This window comes from Oryctolagus cuniculus, chromosome 2, assembly GCF_051225735.1.
Source record: "Oryctolagus cuniculus isolate XC-2025 breed Fujian yellow rabbit chromosome 2, ASM5122573v1, whole genome shotgun sequence".
Lineage (NCBI taxonomy): Eukaryota > Metazoa > Chordata > Mammalia > Lagomorpha > Leporidae > Oryctolagus > Oryctolagus cuniculus.
Window position 1 is genome coordinate 45,663,329 of NC_142868.1, and position 26,021 is coordinate 45,689,349.

The 26,021-nt window shown below is 45.8% G+C and overlaps 1 protein-coding gene, 1 long non-coding RNA gene and 1 other non-coding gene across 8 annotated transcripts in view; 1 reads left to right on the plus strand and 2 right to left on the minus strand.

Annotated features, from left to right (window-relative positions):
* Window positions 1-22,685, minus strand: part of EXTL3 (exostosin like glycosyltransferase 3) — a 146,828-nt gene extending 124,143 nt beyond the window's left edge. For 4 of the 6 annotated variants that reach the window (XM_051842533.3, XM_051842525.3, XM_070068242.2 and 1 more), the window contains exon 1: window positions 22,588-22,684. The gene's annotated coding sequence lies outside the window, so the exon portion shown is untranslated. Of the gene's footprint in view, window positions 1-22,587 lie in introns of all 6 variants that reach the window. The other 2 variants (XM_070068238.2, XM_051842528.3) reach the window with 1 other exon arrangement.
* On the plus strand, window positions 4,076-11,554 carry LOC138848452 (uncharacterized). The gene is made up of 3 exons (XR_011386246.2): window positions 4,076-4,154; window positions 8,277-8,409; window positions 11,318-11,554. It is a non-coding gene; the product is annotated as an uncharacterized LOC138848452 (long non-coding RNA).
* LOC127490397 (U6 spliceosomal RNA) lies at window positions 18,658-18,764 on the minus strand. Its single transcript, XR_007918359.1, has one exon. It is a non-coding gene; the product is annotated as a U6 spliceosomal RNA (small nuclear RNA).
* Window positions 22,686-26,021: the final 3,336 nt, after the last annotated feature.

The following is a 26,021-nucleotide window of genomic DNA, read 5'->3' on the forward strand; positions in this document are numbered from 1 at the left end:
AAATAAATCTTTAAAAAAAATTACAGCCTCAGGTCCAGCATTGGTGTAACAGGTTAAGCCACCACCTGCAACACTGGCATCCCATATGGGCACCGGTACTAGCCCCAGCAACTCTATTCCCAATCTAGCTCCCTGCTAATGTGCCTGAGAAAGCAGCAGAAGGTGGCCCAAGGCCTTGGACCCCTGCAACCATGTGGGAGACCTGGATGAAGCGCCTGGCTCCTGGCTTCGGCCTCTTTCAAAGTAATTAATTATTTAATAATTTAAAAATGACAGTCTCACAGAGAAGCTGAAAGCAAGACTCACCAAATGAAGGTAAGAATATATATGTAGTGCTGAGGCCTGAGTCATAGTCAGACAACCTGGGTTTGAATACCAGTTCCTTCATTTATTTTCTTTTATTAAATGTTTGTGTATTTTTTATTTTAAAGGCACAATGACAGAGAGGTAGACACAAAGAGAGGGAGAGACAGAGAAAGAAGAGATCTTCTTTCTGCTGGTTTGCTCTCACAAATGCCTGTATCAGCCTGGGCTAGGCCAGGCAGGAGCCAGGAGCCAGGAATTTCATCCTGGTCTCCCACATGGATGACAGGAGCCTAAGCGCTTAGGCCATTACCCACTGCCTTCTCAGGCATCATCATCAGGGCGCTGGAACAGAAGCAGAGTGGCTGGGATTCAAACCCACACTCTGATAGGGGATGATGGCATTGCAAGTGGCAGCTTAACCTGCTGTGCCACCATGCCAGCCCCATTTATTTGCTTTCTTAATTTAGGGCACTGCTCTGATGCTCAGTTGCCATGTTATCAAATTACAACAATAATACCTACCTAATAGAGTTAAAGAGAAAATAAGATTCCATGTGAAAAATGATATATGAAAATTAAATGTCCTGGCTCAGCAGCCAGTACATAGTAAGTACTAAGTTAATAACAATTCTTATGATCAACAGCCGTGGATAGGTCTGCATTTTATTTAATCTTTGTACCTGTCAACTGTGGTCCTGACAAATATGTTGTGTTCACTGAAGTAACCCAGGGACTTTGAATGCTGTGTCACCCAGAGGAAGCATTCAATAAACATCTGAATGAACTGATTTCGTCTTAGCCTGTTTTGGGTTGCCATAACAAAACCCCTGAGGCTGAGCACTTTGTAAAGAAAAGAGATTCATTTAACTCACAGTGCTGGAGGTCCAAGAGCATGGCCCCAGCACCTTGTGATGACTACCTACCTCACAGCATGACAGAGAGACAGGGAGGGAATCCGCTGTGTGCAGACGGGCCAAGCATGTCGGGTGGCCTTGCTCTGCATCAACCCACTCCTGAAAGAACTCACTCACTCCTCAAGACCAGCATTAGTCCTTTCTGGAGGCAGTACCTCCATTACCTAGTCACCTTCCGTGAGACTCTACTTCTCAAAGATTCCACTACCTCAAATTCATCACACCAGGGACCAAGCTCCCAGAACATGAACCCGTGAGGGACACTGTCATACCAAATCCAAACCACAACACACTTGAATCCTTAGCACACATTAGGCATTTAATAGTCACTATTTATTGAGAGTATACTGTGTCCTGACAATTACACATTTTATATCTTATTTAATCCTTACAACAATAATGTATCATACTATCCAGTATATAAATAAGGTTCCGAGAAATTAACTGACTTACCCAACCTCACAGTCTAATAAAAGAACCAGGATTTGGATCTAGGTTGTCAGTTTTCAGATACTTGTTGTATTAATGAATCAGTGAAGCTCAGACTGAACTTAACAATGGAGTGAAAGGTTCACAGTAGCTACAAAGAGGGTTATGAGACAACCTGCAGGGTCACTATGGCTGGCTGGCACAGGCCATGTTTTGTTACAGGAGGGGAGTCTACTTCCCTCAATACCTCTGCTGAGGTAGCAATAAGGAAGGGATTCTCCACATTTGACAGAGAACTACTGGACAAAGAGTTGAAAAATAAATATTCCATGATTATAAAGAGAACTGGTAAGTCAAATCCCAAGTCATCTATTATTATCTCACAAGACTGCAAAGCAGCATAACTACTGATTTGGAATCCACTGTATCTAGGGGTATAAAATGGTATCATAGAAAGAAAGTAAAAGAAACATGTTCCTTTTCCCGAAATCTTAACTATTAACATATTTATAACCAATTACCTCTAAAGAAAATAAGCCACAAAAAATAACAGCACTAAGAGGAAGTATTATGTTGGAGTCATTATTAATTTAGAAGTAACTTTATCAAGGTTTACTATAGAAAAGTTTAAGATGCAAGCAAAAAAAAAAAAAAAAAGACCTAATTTCATCACCACCATACAACCAAAGATTATAATCTTTGTGAATATCCTCTTATAGTCATTGGTATTTTTTTTCTTTGACAAAAATAGGATTAAAATGCATAATTTAAAGCTTGTGTTTTCTAAGTAGTAAATCATAAATGTCTTTCTATGTCAGCAAATATATTAAACAGAGGTATTGCACTGTATTTAAATGTTAAGCCCTCAAGGTTGAAATTTGATTGTTTCTATTCTTCATATATATATATATATATATATATATATATACACACACACACACATATATATATTTTATGCATATATATAGAAGGCAACCAATCCACCAAACACACACACACAAGACTGAGACAAACATGTTAGAGCTAAATCTTTTTGCATGCATTTAATTATTTCCATAGGATAATTTTCTAAAAGTAGATTTGCTGGGTAAAAGGAATACATTTGAAATTTTTTTCTTTAAGGAAAGACATCTGTTTTAAATATATTTCAAACTTGTCTTTCCTTTCATTTGAGCTTCATTTTTAGTGTCAAGTACCATAACAAATACATGGCAAGTCCACGACAGAGACTGGTTGAGCATTTCTTTCTATCTACCATATCCTTTCTCTCTCCCCTTTCCAAAGGAAACAATGTTTCTGAGTTAATAAGCAAGAAGAAAGATGGAAACAGAAAGCTGACCCAAACTAACAGCTAGGAAAATAAAACTCCATCATCAGATATATGTACAGAACACTGCAAAGGCACTATGGTAAGATTCAGAAGAATGGAATCCATAGGTATAGGTCCTCTCTTGAGAAGCTTAAAATTTAGTTCAGAAACAAAATCACAAATATATGAAATGATTCAGATGTATGTAAAAACCTATGTATGTACAGGAGAAGGACAAGTAATTATATTCACTGAGATAATCAGTTAAAGCAGGGAAAACTACCAGAAGATACAATGAACACCACTTTAATTCTTCAGGTGGGCATTTGGCCTGGTGGTTAAGATGCAAGTTAAAATGCCTACACTGGGGCTAGTGCTGTGCTGCACTCGGCTAAAGCCTCTGCCTGTGGTGTCAGCATCCCATATGGGCACCGGTTCAAGTCCTGGCTGCTCCTCTTCTCATCCCCTGCAATGACCTGGGAAAGCAGTAGAAGATGGTTCAAGCGCTTGGGCCCCTGCACTAACGTGGTAGACCCAGAAGAAGCTCTTGGCCCCTGGCTTCAGATTGGCCAAACTCCAGCCACCAAGGTCATTAGGGAAGTGAACCAGCTGATAGAAGACCTCTCTCTCTGTAACTCTACCTCTCCAAAATAAATAAATGTTTTTTAAAAATAAATAAATAAAATGTGTGCACCACATATCAGAGTACCAAGGTTAAATACCCAGCTCCATGCCTAACTCCAGCTAGCTGCTAATGAGCAATCTGGGATGCAGCAGGTGATACTACGTCAAGTGACTGGGTTCCTGCCACCCATGTGGGAGACCTGGTTTGAGTTCCCAGCTTCTGACTTCTGGTCAGGCCCAGCTGTTTTGGGCATCTCTCTCTCTCTCCCTCCCTCCCTCTCCCTCTCTCCTCTCTCTCCCTCCTTCTCTCTGTCTGCCTCTCTGCCTCTGAAGTAAATAAATTAAAAAGAAACTAAGTAATAAATAAATAAATTGGGTAGAAAGTTGTCCTTGTGTTTCCTAAGAGGGTTGGGTCTGTGCCTAGAGTAGCTGGCAGGCATTGTGCCATCACTTGGCAAGAGGCTACCTGAGACTGGGATAAATCAGAGGAAAACAAAGCCATCAGACAGAAGAGGGAGACTGTGACAGAAGCTTCTGGACCTGTGATCCCAGATCTGCCCCTGGATTTTCAGGTACATAGATCAATACATTTCTTCTGTGGTTTTTGTTGGTAGTGATAGTTTGATAGGCTGGTTGCTTGTCCAGTCTGAGTCTGGATTTTATCATTAGAAAGCAAAAGAATTCCAGAGAGATGGCTGTAAGTAGAGTAAGAAGCCTGGTATAGACTTCCCACTGGGGAAGTGACCAGAAGATGAACCCAAGAACAAACAGCATGAGGAAAAGGAGAAACCAGGAAAGTACAATACCCACAGAAGAGAATTTTTCAAAGAGAAGCATGCGATCAGCAAGGTCAATTTGATTTTGAGAATTAAGTAAAATAAAGGCTAAGATGAATTCACTGGATTTCAGCAGCAAGGAAGTAGGGTGAGCCTCTGGATCTTCAGGCCTCCTGCATCCTCAGAGTCAACCAACCTCAGAACGAAAATGCTCAGGAAAAAAACCGCATCTGGACTGAACATATACAGACTTTTTTTCTTGTCTTTATTCTTTAAACAATACAATATAGCAAGAGTTTACATGGCATTTACATTGTATTAGGTATTATAAACAATGTAGACATGATTTAAAGCATAAAGGAGGATTGTGTAAGTTATATGCAAATACTACACCATGTTATGTCAGGTTGGGTATGTGCCTAGAGTAGCCTGAGCATTTCAGACTTTGCAAGAGGTCTTAGAACCAATCCCCCACAGATACTAAGAGATGACTGCAGCTGGAGATTTTTTAAAGATTTATTTACTTATTTGAAAGGCAGAGCTAGAGAGAGGCAGAGGAAAAAGAGAGAGAGAGAAGTCTTCCACCTACTGGTTCACTCCCCAAACAGCTGCCATGGCCACAGCTGGGCCGATCCGAAGCCCGGGGCCAGGAGCTTCCTCTAGGCCTCTCACACAGATGCAGGGGCCCAAGTGCTTGGGCCATCTTCCTCTGCTTTCCCAGGCCATCAGCAGGGAGCTGGATTGGAAGTGGAGCAGCTAGGACAAGAACCAGTGCCTATATGGGATGCTGGCACTGCAGGCAGCAGCTTTACCTGGTAGCCATAGCGCTGGCCCCGGTTGGTAACTTTTGTAAGGACAGTTTCAGTGGAACTATGGGAGGGAAGCCAGTCAAGAAGTTGGGAAGGGGACGTTTGCTGGAAGAAGATGGATTTTCATTTTCTTTTTTATTTATTCAAAAGGCAGAAAGACAGGGAGACACACAGAAAAAGAGAGCTCCCATCTACTGGTTCTCCCCTCAGATGCCCACAATGACTCTAGGATAGGGTGGAAACCATTAGCTGGGAACTCCATCAGGTCTCCCACAAGGGTGGCAGAGACCCACAGTTGAACGAGCACTGCTTCCTCCCAGGGAGTACATCAGTAAGAAGCTGGAGGCAAAAGCTGGAGCTGAGCATCAAACCCAGTTACTCTGACATGGGTCACAGGCATCTTCATCTGCATCTTCTGTCCCAGAAAAGATTTTGATGGATGAGATGGGAGAACGTGCAAGGCTAATAGGAAGGAGGCAGAGGAGTGAGGATAATCAGCTGACCGAGGTCTCTTAGAAGAAGGAGGGTAAAGATCAAGAGCATGAGCCAATTCATGGAGCTAAAGGTGTGCTCTACACAGAGGGTAAAACTGCTGCCTGCAACAGCAACATTGCATGTGGGTGCCAGCTCACGTCCCAGCTGCCTGCTAATGGCCTGGGAAAAGCAGTGGAAGATGGCCCAAGTACTTGGATCCCCTCCACCCATGTGGGAGACCTGGATAAAGCTCCCAGCTCCCAACTTTGGCCTGGCCCAACACTGGTCATTGTAGTCATCTTGGAAGTCAACCAGCAGATGGAAGATCTCTCTCTCTCTCTCTCTCTCTGATTTCAAAATAAATAAATAAATCTTTTTAAAATAAATAAATAAAAGTATGCCCTAATTCAAGGGATGGATATCTCTTCAGCTGGACAGGACAGAAAGACAGGAGGCATAAAGACTTAATGGCAACATGGTGGCAGGAATGTCTCAAAGCCTTGATCACCCCTATAAAGTAGTGACAGGGCCTTTGCTGAGAGTGAAGAGAGCCTCAGAGGGTGGGAAGTTTAAGGAGAATGGAGACTGTCCCAAAACTTGCTGAGAGAAACAAGAAAGTTAACCAGAAAATTCACAAAGATTAACTGTAAGCTATGAGGACCATCCGATGACTAAAACCATTACAGTTTTACCAAAATATGGTGAGTTGAAGGAAGAACAGAATCTAAAAGTGAATGGTCTATTATAATGAGACAACTGACTTATAAAAGGTCTCTTTTATGAAGAAATGTTATCACTGCCATATTTTTCATTCATGATCTGAAAGACAGACTTTCATATTTGTTAGTATAACTCTAAGTTTTCCACATAGTAAACAACTAAGCTGATGGATAAAAGCTACTTGAGGATTTCACAAAATGATGCGACAGGACCTAGGAGCCCATACAATTCAGTAAACTAGAGTAAGATAATGAATCTAGGTTAAAAAAAATTCAAACTATGCTTATAAAACAAAGATCTTAGGCCAGCGCCGCGGCTCACTAGGCTAATCCTCCGCCTAGCGGCGCCGGCACACCGGGTTCTAGTCCCGGTCGGGGCGCCAGATTCTGTCCCGGTTGCCCCTCTTCCAGGCCAGCTCTCTGCTGTGGCCCGGGAGTGCAGTGGAGGATGGCCCAGGTGCTTGGGCCCTGCACCCCATGGGAGACCAGGAAAAGCACCTGGCTCCTGGCTCCTGCCATCGGATCAACGCCGCGGCGGCCATTGGAGGGTGAACCAAAGGCAAAGGAAGACCTTTCTCTCTGTCTCTCTCTCTCACTGTCCACTCTGCCTGTCAAAAAAAAAAAAAAAAAAAAAAAAAAAAAAAAAATCTTGAGATCTCAGTGATCACATAATTAAGAGATCAAAGTTACTGGCAACAGTTCTCTTAATAGCAGTTAGAGGGGCCAGAGCTGTGACGTAGCAGGTAAATCCACCACCTGCAGTGCTGGCATCCCATGTGGGCACTGGTTAGAGTCCCGGCTGCTCCACTTCTGATCCAGCTCTCTGCTATGTCCTGGGAAATAGTAGAAGATGGCCCAAGTCCTTGGGCCCCTGCACCTGTGTGGGAGGCCCAGAAGAAGCTCCTGGCTCCTGGCTTTGCATCAGCCCTACTCTGGCTGTTAAGGCCATTTGGGGAGTGAACCAATGGGTGAAAGACCTACCTACCTACCTCTCTCTCTCTCTCTCTCTTTCTCTCTCCCTCCCTCCCTCTCTGCAACTCTGCCTTTCAAATAAATAAATAAATCTTTAAAAAAGAGTAGTTAGAGCCCTTGGATGGAGGAAACAACAAGAAACTGCTAGATAAGGTCCTTCCAAGTCTCATGACTACAGAATTCAGTTGAGAGTAATAAGACAGCTATACTTGAAAGATCTCATCCCATAGCCATGTTAGCCATTTGCACTTCCAAGTTCTATCCTTATATTTTTATTAAAATCTTTGAAATTTATCTTTTATTTAGTTGAAGTGTCAGTGGGGAGAGAAAGAGAGAAACAAAACGAGAGAAGAGGAGGGGAGGGGAGAAGAGGAAAGGAAGAAAGGGGAGGGGAGGGGAGAGGAGATTAGTCTTCCATCCATTGCTGACAATAGCTGTGGCTGAGCCAGGCCAAAACCAGGAGCTGAGAACTCAATCCTGGTCTCCCACTTGGGTGACAAGAACCCAAGTACTTTTAGTCATCATTGCTCTCTCCCAAAGTGTACATTATTAGGAAGCTGGGGTCAGAAGCAAGCTGGAACTCAAACCCAGGCACTGATATGGGATATACCCCAGAGATTTCTTAGCCACTGTACTAAACAACTGCCCCCTTACATTTCATTTTATGATCAACAAGTTTTTGGACCATGTTATCTTAGTCTCTCCCAAATTACAGTGTAGTCTTGGAGATACCTATCTTCAGAGAGATATGCTCCTCTGTTTGAATAGTGGTTTTGGTCTTTCTAATTAAAGGTATTTCCTACAGAATTATTCACTGTCCTTCACAAAGGAAAAGCGAAAACAAAAACAAACAAACAAAAAAGCCCACGGGGGAATTTAGCCACTCTCAGCCTTCCCTGTCTGAGCTTTCACTTATCAGCCCTGTGTATGCCTATGATTTCTAGGTTCTTCAGCTACAGGGCTCCTTCCTCCTGGCTTGAAGCCCAAGTACTCTGATGCTCTTTCTCAGCCTTCACAACTTCTAGGTGACCACGGCTCAGAAGCAATGTGAGAAGCTAAGATTCAAAGAACCCATAGGTAAGTGAACAATGTCTATGCAGAGTGAAAAACGCTGTGAGAATAGGAAGAATGGGGCAAAAAGGCAGCTGTGACCCTCTCTTCCAGAATGGGCAGAAAGACTGAGGGACGGCCTTGCCAAGGAAACAACACTTCAGCTGCATCTTGAAGGCTACTTTCTCTAGGTAGTAAAAGTGCAGAAAGGGCCAGTGCCGCGGCTCACTAGGCTAATCCTCCGCCTGCGGCGCCGGCACACCGGGTTCTAGTCCCGGTCGGGGCGCCGGATTCTGTCCCGGTTGCCCCTCTTCCAGGCCAGCTCTCTGCTATGGCCCGGGAAGGCAGTGGAGGATGGCCCAAGTGCTTGGGCCCTGCACCTGCATGGGAGACCAGGATAAGCACCTGGCTCCTGGCTTCGGATTAGCATGCTGCGCCGGCCGCAGCGGCCATTGGAGGGTGAGCCAACGGAAAAAGGAAGACCTTTCTCTCTGTCTCTCTCTCTCTCTCTCTCTCTCTCACTGTCCACTCTGCCTGTCAAAAAAAAAAGTGCAGAAAGGTGATATATTGGTCTGTTTTCTATTGCTAAAACAAATTATTTGAGGCTGGGTGATATACAAAGGTAAGAGCTTTATGTAGCTCACAGTTGTGGAGGCTGAAAATCCAAGAGCCCCACTGGTCCCACTTCAGTGAGTTGGCACCACAATGACTGCACCATGTGTGGAAGAAACCACATGGACAGACAGGAAGCCAGAGAGGGACGGAGGCCAGGTCTGCTCTTTCATAACACCTCGCTCTCCTGAGAACTAACTTGCTCCGCAAGACAAGCATTAATCTCTTCCAGAGGCAACAAGCTCAATAATCTCTAGGCCTCACCTCATGAAAGATCCCATTGCCTCTCACATTGCCACACCAGGGACCCTGCTTACAGAGCACAAACTCTTGAGGGATACACTCAACCATAGCAGGTGGGAAGCAGAGGAACAAGCAGAGAATAAACAAGCCAGAAGTACAGTCCAGGCTGACTGTTGATGCTACAAGCTACAGAGCGCAGGGTGTAAAAAGAGCTTGGAAAGGAGTCTGAACAAGTGAGAAGAGGTCAGACCAGGCACCATGTGGCCCAAGAACAGTTGAGAAGCTTGGACTTTAACCTGGCCAGGTGTGAATCAATCACTTGTTCTCTTGGCTTAGCTTAGGTCAGGGTTTTTAAAAGATAATTTTTGCTAAAACATAAAGAGAAAGTAAATAAATATACAACAAACAACAAATAAATGCAAGGGCGTAAAAACAAAGAATGCACAGATCCTGGATTTCTCAGCCTGCTTCACTCATTTCTAGCCCCAAACTGGCTTGGCTGGTAGAGTTTGTAGATGGTCCAGCCCAAGCCCTGTTCCTCTTTCCAATCCTGTCCATGCTGACACCCGAACATCCTAGCACACTCTTTGTCCACTGCACAAACATGAGACTGGATGGGATGTGTGCTCCTTCTAGATCCCATCTCTTAATAGTCACCCCAGGAAGTCTTGCTTACTCTTAAGTTGGCTGAGTTTCTATTCTGTAGCTGTCCCTGAAGCCCCAAGGATGTCTTGCTCTAGATCAGAGGTCAGCAAATATTTTCTGTAGAGGGTTACTTAGCAAATATTTTACTCTTTGCAGGCCATGGGTATTTCTGTTATAACCATTCAATTCTGCCACTGCAGATCAGAAGCAGATATAGACAGCATGTAGATCAAAGGCATGGATGTGTTCCCATGTAACTTATTTACAGATGGTAATATTTGAATTTAATATCATTTTAATGTGTCATGAGATATTATTCCTATTTTGTTTACCATGTAAAAATGTACACACTATGGGACCAGCACTGTGGCGTAGTGGGCTAAGTCTTCACCTGCAGCACCACCATCCCATATGGGTGCTGGTTCTACTCCCAGCTGCTCCTCTTCCAATCCAGTTCTCTGCTATGGCTTGGGAAAGCAGAAGATGGCCCAAATCCTTGGGCCTCTGCACCCCTGTGGGCCCGTGGGAAACCCGGAAAAAGCTCCTGGCTTATGGCTTTGGACCAGCCTAGCTCCGACCATTGTGACTATTTGGGGAGTGAACAGCAGATGGAACTCTGTCTGTCTCTCCCTCTCTCTGTAACTCTGCCACTCAAATAAATAAATTAAAATCTTTAAAAAAAAAAAAAATTACACACTATTCTTAGCTCATGGGTTTCAAAAACAAACAATGGGCCAGATTTAACTTCTGTATTAATTATTTTTAACTTGATACTTCTAACATATGCTGTTTGTTGAGTATTCACTAGTTGCCAGGTAATATGTACTAAGGAGAGTTGCTATTAAGAATAAAATAACACAGGGGCTGGCATTGTGCCTTAATGGGTTAAGCCACCATCTGCAATGCCAGAATCCCATTTGGGTGCCAGTTCAAGTCCCAACTGCTCCAATTCTGATCCAGCTCCCTGCTGGTGTGCCTGAGAAAGCAGCAGAATGGCCTAAGTGCTTGGGCCCTGCCACCCACATGGGAGACCCACATGAAGCTCCTGACTCCTGGGGCTGGCCTAGCCCCAGCCACTGCAGCCATCTGGGGAATGAACCAACAGACAGAAGACCTTGATCTCTAACTCTGCCTTTCAAATAAATAAAATAAATCTTTTAAAAAAGAATAAAACAACACATGCCAAGCACTTAACACACTGCCTGATCTGACCAAAGCCACCAATCATTGTTAGCTATTATTATTACTGTTTATATATTTTATCTTTAATTTGTAAAATAACTACTATAAGGTGGATTTTAATATCCCACTGAGGATCTGAAAAATAATTTGTGAGAGGCTAGTGCTGTGGTGTAGTGGGTAAAGCCACTGCCTGCAATGCTAGCATCCCATGTTGGCACCGGTTCAAGTCTTGGCTGTTCCACTTCCAATCCAGATCTCTGCTATGGCCTGGGAAAGCAGTAGAAGATGGCCCAAGTCTCCTTAGGTCCTTGCACCCATGTGGGAGACCCGGAAGAAGCTCCTGGCTCCTGCCTTCGGATTGGCACAGATCTGGCCATTAAGGCCATCTGGGGAGTGAACCAGCAGATGGAAGACCTCTCTTTCTCTCTGCCTCTGCCCTTCTGTAACTCTTTCAAATAAATAAATAAACCTTAAAAAAAAAAAAGAAAAATAATTTGTGAAATCATATGGCTATTAAGTATCAGAGCTGGGAATTGAACTAGATTTATCTATATCAAAGGACAAAAGTACAATAATGTATTACAATGGTCTTAATTGGCTTTACTTTTGATTCTAGAATCAAGGGGCTCTTCATTTCATAAAATAAGTGTTCCAATGCCCTGGACAGAACAGGTAGGTACTGTAGTTAAAGAAGGCCTGAAAAGGATAGAAACAAAGCACAAAAACAGTTGGTCATTTCAAAGCCACTTTCCTTGTTAAATGGGGGTAGGGAGACAGAACTGCAGGAAAATAACTGATTAGCTAACATCAGGTTACTTCAGGTTACCTCTCCTGTGTAAGGATTAAGGCAGATGGAGCTTCATTATGATGAAATCTGGCTGTTCTCTCTCAGGGACTGATTTCTCAGAAACTCAGGTAAACAGTTTAGTTTCAACTTGATGATAGGAAGCTTGAGTGCGGCTGATCCCATTCTGATTTTTTATCTAGTTCTTTGGGGTCCAGTGTAGGAATTTAGTCTAAACAATAGCTTCCCACAATTTTTGTTTAACATCTGATCTAAAGCCCATGCCTTTTCTACTACCTATCTCCAGTCTGGTTCTCGTGAACCATATTCTCTAGCTGGTTGTTAATCCCTGGGCCACCCATCAGCATCAGTCACTATCATCCCTGAAGCCTATCTTGTATCAAGATTAGCACAGGAATTAGTCTATTCTTGTGGCAAAGTTTAAATGCCTGTTGGACCACTTAGCTCTTACTTCCTGTCTAGGGATTCCTCTCCTCCAGGTGGCCAGGAAAGATGACTGGGTTCAAGACAAAGAGACTTTGTCCCACTCATGTTTTCAATTCTGTCTGCTTTTCCAGGTTCTACTATTGATTCAACCTCAGGCAGCTTCCTGAAAGCAACTCTCCCAGAATCCTAGCACTCCAGAATTCTAACCCAAAAGCACTTCATACATTCAGCAATTGCTCCAAATAGTTTCCACCAAAGCTAAGAAGAGCATCCTGGCATAAAAACCATTCATTTGCATTATATTTTCAGAGTCATCCACAAAATGCTTTGAAGACACTGTCCATAGACTGGCCTCAAAATCATATTCAAGGGAGTCTATGTGATATACCTTTCCTTGACATTAGTTGCAGAATACAAAAAAACAGTCCTCTCTAAAGCTGAATCTGTGTACTTTATCTTGCCAGAATAAGAAATGACGGAACCCAGCCTGTTTCTTTTTCTCTCATGGCTGCCAGATCCCATGCCAAACGTTTCATCCCAGCTACCTGCAAGACTTAGTCCCGCTTCACTGCACTATGTTTTATACTTCACTTTTACTTTTTATCATTTTTTTTGAAGATTCTTTTTTTTATTTATTTGTAAGTCAGGGTTACAGAGAGAGACAGAGAGAAGAGAGATCTTCCATCTGCTGATTCATTCTCAAGGTGGTTGCCATGGCCAGAGCTGGGCCAGGCCGAAGCCAGGAGTCAGGAACTCCGCCCAGGTCTCCCATGTGTGTGGCAGGGGTCCAAGCACTTGGGCCATCTTCCACTGTTTTCCCAGTCTCATGAGCAGGGAGCTGGATTGGATGTGGAGCAGCTGGGACTTAAAACAAGCACTCATATGGGACGCCAGTGTTATAGGCAGTGGCTTACCCTGCCCTTTTATGTTTCACGATTTTAAAAACAGCTAGCATATCCTCACACTGTATGTATCCCAAATACCAGGGACGTCTCCAGCAAAGCACTTTAACAGTGTTACTCACTGTGAGTCCACACGTCTGTCTTCCTCTTCCCATTACAAGCCTTTCAAGGACAAGAACCACATCTGCCCCCTTTTTTCTCTCCTGCTCCTCACACAGTATTCCCGCTTAGTTGTCACTTGATGGTTGCTGAATAAATACGGTAACATTTCTAATTAAGGGTTTCTCATTCTGGCAATGACTGTCAGGTAGGAAGTTAGACGTTAACCCATGTGTGTGAGAGAAGCTGAAAGAACAAAAATGTTAATTCTGTGCGGTAGAATGAGCAAAGAAACAGAAGCAAGACCAGTATTTGCATGTCACAAGTCTTGCTCATGTCTGATAACCTCACTAGGTTGGTCCCAGTCCTTCCCCCGACCCCGGGGTAGCGGGGTCGGGGGTCTTCTGAGGGGAGGCTATTAGGGCCAATAACACTGTGCTGATAAAGTCCCAGGAGGAATTTCATGAATTCCATATCCAGAAAGCCCTCTGTGCAGCAACATCCCAGCAGAGGGAGTGGAGAAGAGAAAAACTGCAGTCTGATTGCAGGCTGGGCTCTCAGTTCTATGCTGAGATGCCCGCATGGCCTGTCAGGTGTATTCTCATATTAAACCGGCTAGCATGCTCATGCTACTCTTTCTAACATCCAAAACTCTTTTCTAGTGTGAAGACAAGGACCTCTGTGCTCTGGTAATAACTCTATGAAGTTACTACATTTACAGATGAGGCAGTGCAACACTCTGGTGAGTTAGGTAACTTTTCCATGGCCCTGGAGTTTAAGAAATGGTTTCAAACCCAGTGCTTGTTTTACTGCAGACTACTCCAGTGCCTCATTATTTAAGGTAGGTTGTACCTTACATCCTACACCTCTGGTATCCAGGAAGTGGGCAGATCCACATGTATACATAGTTATGAGGAGTCAACCTGCTCTAGTGACCAGAAGATTGGGAAGCCATCTGATCAACTGGGGTCTTTCCTGATTGCACCTTCTTCCACATCTTTCTCTTTGCATTTTTGCTCACCTCCAAGTTTCACTCTCTTGTGTATCTTTTGGGGTTTTTACTGCAGTTGCTCTACTCCTCCACACAGGCTTTAAGACCTCCAGGTGGGGCTGGCGCTGTGGCATAGTGGGTAAAGCTATCACCTGCAGTGCCGGCACCTGATATGGGCGCCAGTTCTAGTCCCGGCTGTTTCTCTTTGGATCCAGCTCTCTGCTATAGCCTGGGAAAGCAGCAGCAGATGGCCCAAGTCCTTGGGCCCCGGCACCCATGTGGGAGACCCAGAAGAAGCTTCTGGCTCCTGCCTTCGGATCAGTGCAGCTCCATCTGTTGCGGCCAACTGGGGAGTGAACCAGCAGATGGAAGACCTCTCTCTCTGCCTCTGCCTCTCTGTAACTCTGTATTTTAAATAAATAAATGCCTCCAAGCAGCCACTACACTTGGTCTGTGCAGGGGCAAGCTGTGTAAGTCGGGTTCCAATTCCTCTACATCTGCAACCCCTTAGCCACAAGTCCTAATTAGAATCTTGCAGTACTGGGGGCTGGCTCATTTGGATTACAACTCTCTTGGTACCTGTTGTTGCCCCCTTTCACCTCATATCATCCCCTCTAATTCTACATTTTCCCCTACTGACCCTTTCCATAAGTCAACGAAGGTTTCTGTGACTTGGGAGTTTATATCCAAAGGCAATTGGCAAACCATCTAGAATAAAGTTGGCAGACAATTTAAATAGAAAAGAAAAATTGAGGCTGGCACTGCGGCTCACTAGGCTAATCCTCAGCTAATCCTCTGCCTGCGGACAGGCACCCAGGGTTCAAGTCCAGGTTCTAGTCCCCATTGGGGTGCCGGATTCTGTCCCGGTTGCTCCTCTTCCAGTCCAACTCTCTGCTGTGGCCCGGGAAGGCAGTGGAGGATGGCCCAAGTGCTTGGGCCCTGCACCCACATGGGAGACCAGGAGGAAGCACCTGGCTCCTGGCTTCAGATCAGCACAGCACCAGCCGTAGCAGCCATTTCGGGGGTGAACCAATGGAAGGAAGACCTTTCTCTCTGTCTCGCTCTCACTGTCTAACTCTGCCTATCAAAACAAAAAAAAAGAAAAGAAAAATTGAAAATTAAGAATATTTGACACAGAGGTCCTCAAATATTTGATAATGAATGAACTCTAATCACTTCTTTCCAACCTTGATATCTTGACAGCCAGCACCCAAACTCCACATGCTAAACACCTGAATCTCTTCAGACACTGTGTCTATGAATTTCCTGTAGCAACCTGATCAACTTAAAAAACCTCTCGGTTTTTAGCCGACACTGTGGTGCAGCAAGTTAAGGAGCTGCCTAGAGCACCAGCATCCCAGTTGGGGTAGGCCACGTCCCAGCTGTTCCACTTCCAATCCAGCTCCCTGCTAATGTGCCTTGGGAAACCAGAGAAGGATGGCCCAAGTCACTGGGCCCCTGTAACCCACATGGGATACCTGGAGGATGCTCCTGCCTTCAGCCTGGCCTACCTCTGGCCATGACAGCCATTTGGAGAGTGAATTTGTGGATGGAAGATCCTTCTCTCTCTTCTCTCTCTCTCTCAAATAAATAAATAAATCTTTAAAGGAAGAAAAGCTGGTTTGCTTTCTGCCTAAAAGAAAGCCAGAGCACAGCTTTGCCTGTGAGCCCCAAAAGTCCTTGTCAGTACCAGGAACTAGGTGTCTGGCAGGAGAGGACACGTTCTGGCTTCACATTTTCCCTTTGCCTGAACTTGCTTGGTGACCCTGGGCAAGGCACTGGATAACTCTGGGCCTCACTGTTCACCAGTGTGAAAAAAAAAGGGGTTGAACTAAACGGTATCTCTTCTATCTTGCAGCTTCACACTTCTGCAATCTGTCATCAAGGAATCCAGCCAGCATTCTTTTCTTGGGCTGGATTCTATGAGACATCTTTTTTTTTTTTTTTTTTTTTTTGAGTTAGATTTACTAGTCTTACCACACATTTGTCACCAGCTCCTGGACCTTGGTAATCTGATCATAAAGTGTGTGTGTAGTGAAACATATATAAATTTTGCCATGTACAGTTCATGGCATTCACACTGTTGTACAGCCATCACCACCTTCCATCTCCAGAGTTTCTTCATCTTTCCAAACTAAAACTCTATTCCCATTGAAACACTTCCCCGCTCTCCTATCTTCCAACCCCAGCACACCTCATTCTACCTTCCGTCTCTACAAATTTGACCATTGTAGGTGTCTCAGACAAGTGGAATCACACAGTACTTGTCCTTTTGTAACTGGCTTATTTCACTTAGCCAAGTATCTTCAAGGTTCATCCATGTTGCAGCCCGTGTTAGAATTTCCTCCCTTTTCTCGTCTGAGTAATATTCTATTGTCCATATGGACCACACCTTGTTTATCAATCTATCTATCCACCCACGCACATTTGGGATGCTTCTACTTTTTGGCTGCTATGAAAAAGGCTGCTATGAACATGGGAGAACATCTTTGAATCTCTGCTTTGAATTCTTTGGATTTTGAGCCTAGAAGTGGGACTGCTAATCCCATGTAAATTCTGTGTTTAGTTCAAGGGGACTTGTAAATGCACAGAGAGTACTGCTGAAGAAGCCAGCGTTATGCTCTTACTGCTATGCTGACTCCAGAGAGGTGTTTCGAAGGGTGTGTATTTGTCTAGAATGGTTTTCATGTCTAAATCTCTGGAGAAGTCAGACCCACTTGCTATTCAGAAGACCTGCACTAGATACTGGGCCTGGTCTTCACACGGCCCTCAGCATCAATTTCTGTTAAGTGAGCTTCATAATACTTAATTTGTCGGGTTTTTAAAGTATCAGAAATGATGTACATAAGGTACTTGGTAAGCACTTAAAAAGGAAGCTATTAATTTTAACCTGAGGACTGCAAAGGGTAGTTAGGAAAACCAAATGAAATCACCTATGAAGAGCGAGCGCTGGGGCCAGTGCTGTGGCACAGCAGGTTAAAGCCCCAGCCTGCGGCATCAGCATCCCACATGGGTGCTGGTTTGAGTCCCCGCTGCTCCACTTCCGATCCAGTTCCCTGCTAATGCACCTGGGAAAGCAGCAGAGGATAGCCCAATGTGGGGGACCTGGAAAAAGCTCCTGGCTTCAGATTAGCTCAGCTCCAGCCATTGTAGCCATTTGGGGTGTGAACCAGTGGATGGAAGACCTTCTCTCTCCCTGTCTCTATCTCTCTAACTCTCTCAAATAAATAAAATAAAATAATGAAATGAAATAAAAATTTTAAATTTTAAAATAAAATTTAAAAATAAATAAAATTAAAATAATTAAATAAAATAGCGGGTGTTGCGAATAGCAGGTTAAGTCATGAGATGCCTGTATCCCATGTCAGAGTGCAGGTTCAAGTCCCAGCTACTCCATGCTTCCAATCCAGCTTCCTGATAATGCACCTGGGAGGTAGTGAGTAAAAGATGGCCCAAGTGCTTGGGTCCCTGCCAACCATGTGGGCGACCTAGATGGAGTTCCCGATTTTGGCTTATGCCAGCCCTGTAGCAGGCATTTGAGGAGTGAAGCCATGTATGGAAGAGATCTTTATCTCTCTCACTCTGCCTTTCAAATAAATAGATTTTTTAAATGGATTAGAACACTGCAAATGGTAAAGGATTCGGCAAGCACTAAGCCCTCAGCATTTCTTTCCTAATCAGTGCTATAGCTTCCTAACAGTTCTTCCTCCCTCTCACCCTCTTAAATCTATCCTTCATCCAGGCTTCAGAGTGAGCTATCTGAACCAGATCTGCTCCTGTCATTCTCCTACCACAGTCTTCAGTGGCTCCCCTCACCTTTTTAATAGAAAACTTTTATTTATTTATTTATTTTTAACAGGCAGAGTGGACAGTGAGAGAGAGAGACAGAGAAAGGTCTTCCTTTGCCGTTGGTTCACCCTCCAATGGCCGCTGCGGCCAGCGCGCTGCGGCCGGTGCACCGCGCTGATCCGATGGCAGGAGCCAGGTACTTATCCTGGTCTCACATGGGGTGCAGGGCCCAAGCACTTGGACCATCCTCCACTGCACTCCCGGGCCACAGCAGAGAGCTGGCCTGGAAGAGGGGCAACCGGGAAAGAATCCGGTGCCCCGACCGGGACTAGAACCGGTGTGCCGGCGCCACAAGGTGGAGGATTAGCCTAGTGAGCTGCGGCACCGGCAAAAACTTTTATTTAATAAATATAACTTTCAAAGTACAACTTTTGGCTTATAATGGTTATTCCCTCAACCACCACCCTCCCACCCACAAACCATCCCTTCTGCTACTCCCTCTCCCATCCCATTATTCACTAAGATTCATTTTTAATTGTCTTTATATACAGAAGATCAACTCTATACTAAGTAAAGATTTCAAAAATATGGAAAGCTTCACGAGTTTGCGTGTCATCCTTGCGCAGGGGCCATGCTAATCTTCTCTGTGTCGTTTCAATTTTAGTACATGTGCTGCCGAAGCGAGCACTCCTCTCACCTTTACAGGGCCTCTAGGATCCGACCCCTCCCCTGCTTCCCAGTCTCGTTCTTTATGTTTCTAGGCCTTATACTTTGTTGCTTTATTTCCATGATTGTCCCATACCTGAAGCACTCCCCCTCTCACTTCTGGTTATAAGTTAATCATTCTTTACTACTAATTTCAGACATTTATTTTTCCAGAAGTTCTTTCCCTACCTCATCAGACTAGAATAGGGACACAAAGCACATGAGCAGGTACCAATTCATAGTAAACCCATACTGATCTCTGCATTGACTTCCTCCAACAAGAACCTGGTAAGCCCTTACAAAAGGAAGCTATTCATCTTAACTTACAGACTGCAAGGGGCAGTTACTGACATCAGGGTGAGAGTATTCGTCTTCATATTTCTAGTTCTAGCGCAGTGCTAAGATGTTTACAAATATATAAATCTGGGCCGGCGCCGCGGCTCAATAGGCTAATCCTCCACCTAGCGGCGCCAGCACACGGGGTTCTAGTCCCGTTTGGGGCGCCGGATTCTGTCCCGGTTGTCCCTCTTCCAGGCCAGCTCTCTGCTATGGCCAGGGAAGGCAATGGAGGATGGCCCAAGTGCTTGGACCCTGCACCCCATGGGAGACCAGGAGAAGCACCTGGCTCCTGCCTTCGGATAGGCGCAGTGCGCCGGCGGCAGCGCACCAGCCATTGGGGGGTGAACCAACGGCAAAAGGAAGACCTTTTTCTCTGTCTTTCTCACTGTCCACTCTGCCTGTAAAAAAAAAAAAAAAAAAAAAAAAATCTGACTAAAAGGGCGCTTTTACTTACTGCAAAGCTGGGGATGATTCTCATGTGATTAACTCTTTCAAAACAACTGCTTCGATAGCCTCATATTATATGACTCTTATTTAATAATTAGTATCTGTATATAATGAGTGTTCTATAAAAATTGTGACCACAAAGAGGAAGTCAAAGAGGATATGTTTTGAGGTATTGTCTCTAATTCTTCCTCCCTTCCAAATAAGTGGGGTATCTTTTTTTTTTTTTTTTTTTTGTAAGATTTATTTTTCTGAGAGGTAGTGTTACAGACACATGGAAAGCCAGAGAAAGAGGTCTTTCATTTGCTGGTTCACCCCTCATACAGCTGCAATGGCCAGAGCTGAGCCAATCCAAAATCAGGAGCCAGGAGCTTCTTCCAGTCTCCCACGCAGGTGCCGGGGCCCAAGCATTTGGGCCACCTTTCACTGCCTTCCCAGGTCACAGCAGAGAGCTTGATCGGAAGAGGAGCAGCTGGGACACGAAATTTTAAAATGAGCTACTAAGGTCTTAATGATTCTTACGAGGGATGCCTTTGCTTCACCAGTGTCTAAAAAGCAACCCGGGTTCCTACTTTGATGATCCTGACACAGTCCCTATTCATAGATCCTACCCACAGTACTTCCCACAGGATGAGGCTAAAGCAGTTAAGTCTAGACTTGCATGTAGTAGGTGCTTACAGAAACCTGCTGAAGGAATGAGTAAATGAAGAATCACCCGTTGCTGGTAAGTCCTGTCAACTCTAATCTATGCTCACAGGTCAGTTTTAAAAATCTGCCTCCAGATGCTGGCATTGTGATCTAGTAGGAAGAGCTGCTGCCTGGGATCCCAGCAGCCCGTACGGGCACCGGTTTGTGTCCCAGCAGCTCCACTTTGGATCCAGCTTCCTGCTAGTAGCTTGGGAAAAGTAGCTGAAGATGGCCCAAGTGTTTGGGCCCTTGCACCCATGTGGGAGAACTGGATGAAGTTTCTGGCTCCTGGCTTTGGCCTGGTACAGCCCTGGCCATTGTAGCCATCTGAGAAATAAACCAATGAATAGAAGATTCTCTCTCTTTCAAATAAATAAATCAATCTTTAAAAAAAAAAAAAAAAAAGGAAAAATTTGCCCCCACGAGCCAGAACTGTGGGACTTTTTTTTTTTTTTTAAAGAAGCAGTAAGGGATGGGAAAGTTGCCAAAGTAGGGGTCAAGTGCTTCTTAACTTAAAGCACATGAATTTACAAGTGACATAAGAAACATCTGATCTGCTTATTTTAGTGAGCCATGAATTTGTAGTCAGATTTGTTAATGAGTGTGTCTTTCCATAAATCTCTCAAGGCTGTGGGCTTACAAATGCCTGCAACCTACTCTACAAACTTATCTTACTTTAACATGTCTTTAAACTGCTCCTTTTAAGTTTCAAGTGGTGCCCCTCCAGTTCTTCTTGTGTGTTAGTGACTCTGATTTTATCTTTTGGGTATGCTGTCACTTCCCGGGACCTCCTAACCGGAGTCACTAGTATATACCAGCTGACTTTTTTCCCCCTAGTTTTTATTAACTTTTTAAGGATTTGTATCTTCTTTCTCACAAATACACAATGCTTTTAAATGAAGATTACTATTACATATGGAAAATATTTTCTAAGTAGAACTCATTGTACAAATCAGCAATTCATGACGTCATAGTCTGAAAGAGAACTATCATTCAAAAGGAAAAACACCCAGAGATGGGGGGGTCAATGATCATTGGGAATTTCTAGTTAACAAAAATGTTTAACTTACTACTTTCCTTGGACATAAGTGGTAACAGTTTAAAATTTTTTCTTATTTTTCATTATTGAGGCAAGCAGCACATCTTTTAAGAAAGGGAGTCTGCATCTATTCTTAGCATTTTAGATTTGGAGGGAACAGTTAGGATAACTTTAATAACTCAACTCTCGCAGCGGCAGAAACATTTCAGAACTGAGCTTGCCTCACTTCCCTTCTACAGGCTTTTCACATCAGCTAATCTGTGAATTAGGATCCTGTTCACCTGGAGGCTATCTTTTAGCTTGATTCCCAATTACAATCTTTATCACTAAAATAAGAAAAGAAACTGCTTGCACTTCACGAATGAAATCAACCGATTGATACTCACAGAAATGGACCTACTACAGACTGAGGGTTTTAAAGAAATACACTCTTCTTAAAATATGAATTTTGTCACACAGGGGATAGGAATCAGAGGACCGAAGTGGGCAAAGGCGACGCCCCCTTAGCACTGCAGCCTGAAGAGGTGGACAGGACACTGCTACCTTGGGCAGCGCTGCGGTAAGAAGACGCGAGACTGAGCGGAACCCGCCAGGCGGCGCGACCCAGAAACTGGCCAAGGCAGGCCGGCACCGAGGAGCCCAAGCTCTCCCGAACGCTCCGTACGTACTCCAGCGCTGCTCCCCGCCTGCCAAACTTTACTTTTTGGAAAGCTCAAGTTGGCTGCCAGACGCAGGTTGGCCGCGCTGGGAGGGCCGGGGTGTGGCGCTGGGGACCGCCGGCGGGCAGCCTGCGCAGCGAGGAGGAGGAGGAGGCGGCTTCCCCGGCTGGGCTGGGCGTGCTCGGGGCGCCCGGCTTCAGCCCCCAGGGACAGCAGCCTGCAGCAGGCACGCGAGGCACAGGCCACTCGGGAGCACCCGCGGCGGCACGGGGCAGGGCCCGCAGCCACGCACGCCGGCGCCTCGCAGCTCCGGAGTTCCCACGCGTTCGCAGTCCACGCCCTCCCCGGTTCCTGCACACGCAGCCCCACCCTGGAGGTCAGTCACATCCACACCCGCGGCAGGAGAGGAGGAACCGGCCGCAAATGCCCCCACGGCGGGCTGCGCGGACCCTGCGGAGACGCGAGCGGCGCGAGAACGGGACCAGACAAAGAGTTTAAAATAGATCCCTCCCGGCGAACCCGGGCTCCGGCGACAAGTGGGAGACCCTCTCTCAATGTTAGCAGCCCAGGGCCTGTCCGATTCGCACCACGAAGGGACTTCACACTCCCGGCAGGGATGACCCCGCGGGGCCCCCTACCTTGCCACAGCTTCAGGTGCCGACGTCTGAGGCGGCCGGCGACAGCGACCGCGACCCGCGCGGCGGCTCCCAGCCCCGCCCCCTCCGGCACTGGCCCCGCCCCCCGCCCGAACAGTACTCGCCCCGCCGCGGCGGTGCAGCTGGTTCGCCGCCGCCGCCGCGAGGGCCCCGGAGCCCGGTGCATTGTGGGAGGCCGCAGCCCAACGCCGAGCCTGTGCTGACCCCTGGCGGGCATCGCTGAAACAGCATTTGGAGCCGGGCTGTGCGGCCTGGGACCGCCCGCTTATGCGCCACCTCCTCTGTAGTGACATGAGTGAAAACTAAAGCAGCTCTAAAACTTTTGAGGCTAGGGATAATCCTTAAAAATGACAAAATTGAACGACGTCAATAGGATGGCGAAACCTGTGCAGACGGGCTTCATCTGTCAGAACAGTGGCGTCCTGTGTGGCGGGAACTAAAGAAATAGTTCACATGGAGTGACAAAGTCAATTACCCAAAGATATTCATAGTGAAAAAGAACGAAGTTACAAGTGACTAATAAGAGGTGCAAGGTTCAATAACAGGTAATGCCCGGGTATTTGAGCGTCTGCTGCCTATATGGGAGACCCGGATGGAGCTCGGAGCTCCTGGCTTCCGTCTGGCCCAACCTTGGCTGTTGCAGCCATGTAGGAAGTGAATCAGCAATAGAAGCTCGCTTGCTCTCTCTCTCTGACACTCTGCCTTTCAAATAAATCAAAATAAATCTTTTTAAGAAGAGAGAAGTGCATTCTTTCATTGTGGTAGCACTTCTGTGCTGTCAGACAGCTTTGGGATGAAAGGGAGGCAACTAGAACTTTTCAGACCCCCTAGGCTTCTCTGATGGACGCACAGGAAGGCAGACATCTAGTAAGAGCCGTCTGGCTTGCACCCAGATGATTATCACTGAGCTACTTCCCACGTGGGCATTCCTCCCTTCAGCAGCTGAGCCGGGAGGAGGACACGCGTGGGCCCCTACGGGAGCAGGTGAAACTTGTGCTAAAGCAGGAAACAAGACGAAGAGAACTTGGTGGGTCACTGTTACCTGCACTGGCTCTAGGGGCCCAGTGTGGTGCCAACTAGTGTGGGGGCAGTGTGAGCTGGAGCTGGTTGCTTCCTGCCTGGCCAAGTGCAGTGCTGTTCTCTTTCTCCCTGCTCTCTCTGTTGTTCTCCTGCACCGTATCCCCTCACTCCGTGCAGTGATTCTTCCCAGGCAAACCTGATCACACTTGCTTACTTCCCGCGGAGGGACCCTGCCTGGACTTTCATTCCTCACCACACACCAGGCTCTTCCTAATCGGATGTCTGCTCAGTGCCCCGGCTCTATCTGCTGCCCTGTTCACGTTGCCCTCGCCAAGGAAACTCTGTTCATGCTTGATTCTAGGCCTTTACATTTTATCTCCAAATTTTGACTTTATTCATAGCTCTATTTGTCTGTTTCCCTGCTAAGAATTGAATCACATTTATAGTTTTATTATTATTATATGTTTTTAATATCATTTTATTGTGGTAAATATATGAGGGATCTTCAAAAAGTTTGTAGAAAATGTATATTAAGAATAAACTAAGGCCGGCGCCGCGGCTCACTAGGCTAATCCTCCGCCTTGTGGCGCCGGCACACTGGGTTCTAGTCCCGGTCAGAGTGCCGGATTCTGTCCCGGTTGCCCCTCTTCCAGGCCAGCTCTCTGCTGTGGCCCGGGAAGGCAGTGGAGGATGGCCCAACTTGGGCCCCTGCACCCACATGGAAGACCAGGAGGAAATACCTGGCTTCTGGCTTCGGATTGGCACAGCTCCAGTCGTAGCGGCCAACTGAGGAGTGAACCAATGGAAGGAAGACCTTTCTGTCTCTCCCTCTCACTGCCTGTAATTCTACCTCTCAAATAAATAAATAAAATATTTTTTTTTAAAAAAAAGAATAAACTATGGGGGCCAGCTCTGTGGTACAACGGGTTAAAGCCCTGGCCTGAAGTGCCGGTGTCCCGTATGGGCACCGGTTCTGGTCTCGGCAGCTCCTCTTCTGATCCAGCTCTCTGCTATGGCCTGGGATAAATTATGTACGGATTTTGAAACATTTTTGTGCCAAAATAAAATTTTCATTACATTTTCCATGAAGTTTTGGAAGTGCTCTTACACAACCTAAAATTTCCCATTTTAACCATTGGATTTTTTTTTTTGGACAGGCAGAGTTAGTCAGAGAGAGAGAGAGACAGAGAGAAAGGTCTTCATTTTTCCATTGGTTCACCCCCAAAATGGCCGATATGGCTGTCACGCTGCAGCTGGCACGCTGCACTGATCTGAAGCCAAGAGCCAGGTGCTTCCTCCTGGTCTCCCATGCAGGTGCAGGGCCCAAGCACTTGGGCCATCCTCCACTGCCTTCCCAGGTCACAGCAGAGAGCTGGACTGAAAGAGGAGCAACTGGGACAGAATCCGGAGCCCCAACCAGGACTAGAACCCCGGGGTGCCGGCGCCGCAGGTGGAGGATTAGCCAAGTGAGCCACAGCGCTGGCCTAGATTCTTTATTTTATTCATTTGAGAGGCAGAGAGACACAGAGATGGACAGACCCCGCCCCCCATTCACTGGTTCACTCCCCGTGTTGCTTCATGACAGTCAAGACTGAACCAGGCCAAAGCCAGAAGCCAGTAACTCAATCTTGGTCTCTAATATGGTTGGCAGGGACCCAACTACTTGAGCTATCACCTGCCACCTCCCAGCGTCTGCTTTAGCAGGAAGCTGGAATCAGAAACCGAGCTGGGATTCAAACGCAGGCACTCCGATATGGAATGCAGGAGTCCCAACTGCTAAGCCAAATGCCTGCTCTCATTGTAACCGTTTTTAAGTGTAGGTTCAGTAGCATTAGCTTCATTTACAACATCAAGTTATCATCATCACTGTCTGTTTTCAAAATGTTCATCACACCAAACAGAAACTCTGTACTTACTAAAAAAAGTAACACCCACTCCCCTCTTTGCCTTAGACCCTGCTAACATCTAATTTTCTCTCTTTCTCTCTGAATTTGCCCATTCTAGATATTTTCCCCCTTTGTGTTTGGTGTCTTTTGTTTAGCATAATGTCCTCAAGGCCCATCCACATTGGAGCATGTATCAGAACAGCTTCATGGTGCAGCCACCTGCAGCACTGGCATCCCATGTGGACACTGATGAGTCTCAGCTGCTCCACTTCTGATCCATCTCCCTGCGAATGCACTTGGGAAAGCAGTGGAAGATGGCCTAAGCACTGGCCCGAGTGCTCAGGCCCCTGCCACCTGCATGGGAGACCTGAAAGAAGCTCCTGGCTTTGGCCTCCCCATTTGGGGAGTGAACCAGCAGATGGAAGATCTCGCTCTCTTTCTCTACCTCTGTAACTCTGACTTTCAAATAAATAAATACATCTTTGGGGGGAAAAGAACATCAGAATGTCA